Raw genomic sequence first — 6,230 nt, 5'->3', positions numbered from 1 at the left:
GGTCAGTGAGGATCTAGTCAGGGAATTTCTGGAGGGACTGGATGTATTTAAATCAGCAGGTCCTGACGATCTCCACCCCAGAGCACTGAGGGAATTAGCAGAGGTCATTGAGGGACCCTGGCATGCCTTTATGAGCACTCGTGGTGCTCTGGTGTGGTGCCAGAGGACTGGAAAAGGGCCAATGTGGTTTACATTTTCAAAAAGGGGAGGAAGGAGGACCCAAGAAACCATAGACCAATCAGTCTTACCTCTATCCTGGATAAGCTTTTTGAGAGAATTATCCTGGTGCATGTCTGCAAGGGGCCGGCAGGGGAGGTTATGCTTAGGGGCAACCAACATGGGTTCATTAGAGGCAGGTCCTGTCAGACCAACCTGGTGGCCTTCTATGACCAGGTCACAAAATCCTTAGACGCAGGTGTTGCAGTGGACATAGTCTTTCTGGACTTTAGGAAGGCCTTCGACACTGTCTCCCACCCCATTCTCATTAAAAAACTAGGGGACTGTACCATCGACACCTACACAGTGAGATGGGTCACTACTTGGCTGGAAGGCGGCACCCAGAGAGTGGTGGTGGACAGGTCATTTTCAACTTGGAGGGATGTGGGCAGTGAGGTCCCCCAGGGCTCAGTCCTCGGACCCATGCTGTTCAACATCTTCATCAGCGACTTGGACAAAGGGGTAAAAAGCACCCTATTCAAATTCACAGATGACACTAAGATGTGGGGAGAAGTGGGCACACTAGAAGGGAGGAATAGGCTGCAATCAGACCTAGACAGGTTACAGGGGTGGGCAGATGAGAACACGATGGGTTTCAACACTGACAAGTGCAAGGTGCTGCACCTGGGGAGGAAGAACCAGAAGCACACCTAAAGGCTGGGGAACTCCCTTCTCATCAGCGCAGAGGCAGAAAAGGATCTTGGGGTCATTATTGATTCCAGAATGAACATAGGTCGACAGGGTGGGGACGCGGTCAGGAAGGCCAACCGCACCTTGTCATGCATCCACAGATGCATCTCGAGCAGGTCCAAGGAGGTGATCCTCCCCCTCTGTGCGGCACTGGTCAGGCCGCAGGTGGAGTACTGCGTCCAGTTCTGGGCACCACACTTCAGGAGGGATGTGGACAACTTGATGCGGGTCCAGAGGAGGGCCACCCACATAGTCAGGGGGCAGTAGGGCAGGCCCTACAAGGAGAGGCTGTGGGACCTGACCCTGTTCAGCCTCCACAAGAGAAGGCTGAGGGGGATCTAGTGGCCTGTTACAAACTAGTCAGGGGGGACCAGCAGGCATTGGGGGAGTCCCTGCTCCCCCGAGCACTACCAGGAGTGACTAGAAATAACGATCACAAGCTGGCGGAGGATAGATTCAGACTAGATATCAGGAGGTGCTACTTCACTGTCAGGGCGGCTAGGATCTGGAACCAACTTCCAAGAGAAGTGGTGCTGGCTCCTACCCTGGGGGTCTTTAAGAGGAGGCTGGATGAACACCTCGCCGGGGTCATTTGACCCCAGCGCTCTTTCCTGCAATGACAGGGGGTCAGACTTGATGATCTGCTCGGGTCCCTTCCGACCCTACTAACTATGAAACTATGAAAGCAGAAAACCCCTAAAAAAACCCCAAGAAAAGCTCCCCAAGACCCCCCCCCAAAAAAACCAAGAAAATCAAAAACAATACAACCCTGTAGAAAAACAACCAGCATTGCCCAAGGACCAAATAAATTATACCAATAAGCAACAAACCAACATGCAAAAGAAAACTCACAAAAAATCCCAAGAAACAACCAATTAAAAAAACTGCTGATGTATCCCCAAAACCAAGCAAAAAAAACCCATATAACCAACAAAATTCATAATGTTAAAAAAATCACCTAATAAAAGTTCTACAAGAAGCCCACAAATAAGCAAAAAACCACCAAAAAAGCCACTGAAAACCCCAAACCCCAGAAAAGAAGCAACAGAAATTCTATATGGCCCCCCAAAGCCAAGTGACCAAACCAAGCAATGAACAAAAAGCAAGACTCAACCACCAAATCACTGACCAAATTAACCAGGGGGCAGGAGAGGAGGGGTCAACTGACTCCATGGCTCATGACCATGTCCTCGATTCCTGCTAATCTCTCCACTCCTCAGGCATTAATGCTGACCTCTTTTTGTTAATGGCCTTAGGGGTCATGATGACATCTTCTAGCCCATATGGTGGGCCATAAGGCACCCCAAAGAGCTCTTTCCCCTCCAGCCTCTTCTCAAAACCCACCAGCAATGGAGACTCTACCATGTCCCCATTCAGCTGGGAACTGAGAGAACCCAGGCATCTGGGAACCCAATCCCCTGTTCTACAATGAGCACTGGAAGGGACTTCCAGGATCATCTAATCCAACCACATCTCCAGACCCAGGAGTCAGTGTACAAACCATCCTAGACTCCACTCCATGCATCCTGTTTTGGAAACCCACCAGTGCTGGAGAGTCCACCATGTCCCAGAGCAACTGGTTCTGCTGGATCTGGGGATAACCTAAGTGTCCAAACTCCTAACCCCCTTTTCTAGGATAAATTGTAGAACATGAGGGTTTTAAGGGGCCTCAGGAGGTCACATCTAGTCCAACCCCCTGCTTCAAGCAGCACCAGCCCCAGCTACATCATCTAAGCCAAGGCTTTGTCTAGCTGGGTCTTCAAAACCTCCAAGAATAGAGACTCCATAATTTCTCTGGGTACCATGTTCCAGTGCATTGGAAGGGACCTCAATGGCCATTAAATCCAACCATCTGCCCAAATTCAGGAGTCTGCTTATAAACCATCCCAGATGGGCCCCACTCCCCATCCAGCCTCTTCTGGAAACCCCACTGGTGATGGAGATTCCACCACATCCCCATGTCCTACTGCCCCACTTGGGTTTCCAAGGATGTGTCCTTGTGAGATTTTATTTCCATTCTTTGGTTGTAGGTTAAACCAACAGTGCTCAACCTATATACCCCCCTCCCAGTCTTTCAGCATGGTCTATGGCTGGAGTAACCACTCTCCTGGAAGTCCAGAGCCAGAAGGAGAGATGCTGACAGAATAAAAAGCCAAGAGAACATCTCATCATGGCACTACATAAATGCATGGCATGCCTACACCTGGAATCATGCGTCTCATTCTACTTCAACCCCACACACCTAAATGGAGGTAATAGAGGTAGGAAAGGTCAAGAGAAGGGCAACCAGGCTGATAAGAGGGATAGAGAGGGGTCTATGGAAGAGAACAAGGAGACTAGAGCTTTTCAGCTTCAAGAAGAGTCCACCTTGCTGGGAGAAAGGACACAGGTCTATAAAATATTCCCTGGGATAAAGAAAGTCCAGAGGGGTTTTCTATACCCCATCTTTCACCATAGCTTCCTCACAGGGAGCAGATGAGAGGAACTTCTTCCCCCTCCTGGCCAGCAGGCAGAGAAGGTGAACATGGAGAAATTCATGGCAGATAAATCCATCTGAGTATTCAGTGAGATAATAAGGCTCTGAAATAGCAGTCCCATGGACCTCTGGGTGCTTGGAGCTGTACCCAGAGAGGGTGGATCAGAGAGGAAAGGCCCTGTATAAATACATGCCCCCACCACCCTCAATAGGATCTACCATACTCTGAGCCCCTGGGAGAGACAAGGCACCAGTGGGTCTGGTCTAAGGAGCTCCGATGTGCCAGTTCTCAGAGGTTTGTTCCTAAAGGAATGAGCTGGGGTGCAGCTGCCAAGTCAAAGGGGAGGGAACATGCCTGGACAACCCAATCCAAAACAGTCAATTCAGGCAGGGAAGAGATACTGCCAAGGCCACATCCTGAGCCAATGCCCTAAGTCATGCCTCTCCCATCCTATCACCCCCACACAGCCTGGAAGGTGTTACCTGAGATATCCCCACCCCACCCCCCCAAGAACTGAGGCCAGATAAAAAGTGGAGTGGGAACAAGAAGGGCAGGGAGGAAGGCAAAGTGATTCTGCAGGGCAGGGGCAAGAGAGGGAAAGAGCCCAGGAGTCCAGGCTTCTAGCTTTGAGCAAAGGGTCTCAAGGTACCAGACCCTATTCCCCCAACAGGTATGGGGGTAGAACCCAGGAGACCACTGCTTTAATCCACCAGATCTCAGCTGTGTTCCAGAGCTGGGAAAGAACCCAGGCATCTGGGCTCCCAGCCTCTCCCTTACCCCCATTGCCCTAACCAATAGGCCCTACTCTCCTCCCAAAGCCGAGACAGAGCCCAGGCATCAGAGCCTCTACTTCCCCAGCTCTATCACAGCCCCACTCCCCTCCTAGAACCAGGATGAACCCAGGCATCTGGGCTCCCATTCCCCCCTACTCTAACCCCTCCGACTCCACTCCCCTTCACAGAGTAGGGAGAGAAGCCAGCAGTTGGTGGGTACCAGTCGGCATTCTGTATACTCCTCTTCTGAACGTTTCTTTCTCCTTTGGGTTTTCAAGACAAAAATCAAGCAATAAAATTCTCCCCAGGAAATGGGAATGGAGGGGGCTGGAAAAATAGGACTTCTTCCCCCACAAAATATGTTTAAAAACAAGAGGGAAAAAGAGAATGGATTGTTTCTCAGAGGGAAAACATCACCCACATCTTCCCACCCTGTTCCGGATTTCACTCCTGCTTTCCAGCCAGCCCCTAGGTTTTGGCACCCTGCAGCAACAATTTTGGGGGTAGATTTAGAGCAGCATTTCTGGGTCATGCAAGCAGGATCAAAACAGAAGCCAGTACTCAAGGAGGGACTGAGTGTCATGTGAGAACCAGCCTGACACTTTATACAAGGGATGGTGACACCAGCCAGCTCCACCCAATGCCAACTGTGTCTGCACATTTCTTTGCCTTGATTCGACCACCCAGATCCACCCCATGGCAAAAGTTTCCATCCCATGAGGAAAGGATCCACACCCTCAGCTTTCAGACTGAAAGGCAGAACTGAAACCAGGGTGATGCATAGAGTCTTGGGGACAAGGAGCAGAAACATCCTCCCTGCTGCTGAAGGTAGGGGAAATGGTATGTCTGAATCCCCTCAGGGGGCTGTGAAAGAGTTGATGAGAAAGCAGGGTGAAAGAGAGAGGATGGATGGAAGACATAGGGAGGAAGCATGAATGAATAGAGGAGGGATATGTAGGAATGGCTAGAGAGATAGGAATGGAGGTTTATTCCATTTAAGTGACTATCTAGGGGTAGATGGATGGATGGACAGAGGAATATGGATGGAGGAAGGAGGGTTGGAAGTGCCTGTATGGATTGATGAGTGGAGAAAATTGTATGTATGAAGATGGATGGAGTGGGGAATGATAGCAGATGGATGGAGGGAGGCAAGGATGGAGGGACTTGGGAGTTAGGAAGAGGGGGCAATGAATGATGAAAGGATGTGTGAGGAGATCTGTACAGAGAGATGGGCAGATGGAAGGGTTCGTGGTGTGGGAGGGATGGAGAAGCAGATATGGGAGGGAAAAAGGGCTAGAAGGATGGGACAATGGAAGGATGGATGGAGTAGCAACCAGAATTAGGGATAACAAAAAGTCCTTTTTCAAATACATAGGGAGTAAGAAGGTGGCACCAGGTAATGTGGGGCCCCTACAGGACAGACTGGGCAATCTGGTGATTGCAGCAAATGAAAAAGCTGATCTCTTCAACTAATTCTTTGCCTCTGTATTCCTGAACAGGGTCCGGGACATCTCCCCCACTAGGATTACAAATGGACCCAGGAGAGGTACCGCCATGTCTAGGGTCAGGGACAACCTAGTTAGGAAACTTTTGGAGGGGCTGGATGTGTTTAAATCATCAAGTCCAGATGCTCTTCCCCCCAGGTTGCTGAGGGAATTGGTGGGGGTCATAGCGGGGGCCCTGGCATGGCTCTATGAGCACTTGTGGGGCTCTGGCCAGGTCCCAGAGGACTGGAAAAGGGCTAACGTGGTCCCCATTTACAAAAAGGGGAGAAAGGAAGACCTGGCAATTATAGGCCAGTCAGCCTTACCTCAGTCCTTGCAAAGACCTTTGAGAAAATTATCAAGGAGCACATCTGCAAGGGCCCAGCAGGGGATGTAATGCTCAGGGGCAACCAACATGGGTTCACTGAGGGCAGATCCTGCCTGACTAACCTGGTTTCCTTTTATGATCAGGTCACAAAGTCCCTGGACAAGGGCGTCGAGGTGGATGTAGTCTTCCTGGACTTTAAGAAGGCCTTTGACACTGTTTCTCACCACATTCTCTTAAAAATACTAGGTGACCGTGGCATTGA

Source organism: Alligator mississippiensis, chromosome 15, assembly GCF_030867095.1.
Source record: "Alligator mississippiensis isolate rAllMis1 chromosome 15, rAllMis1, whole genome shotgun sequence".
Lineage (NCBI taxonomy): Eukaryota > Metazoa > Chordata > Crocodylia > Alligatoridae > Alligator > Alligator mississippiensis.
Note: the sequence above shows the minus strand (reverse complement) of the source record.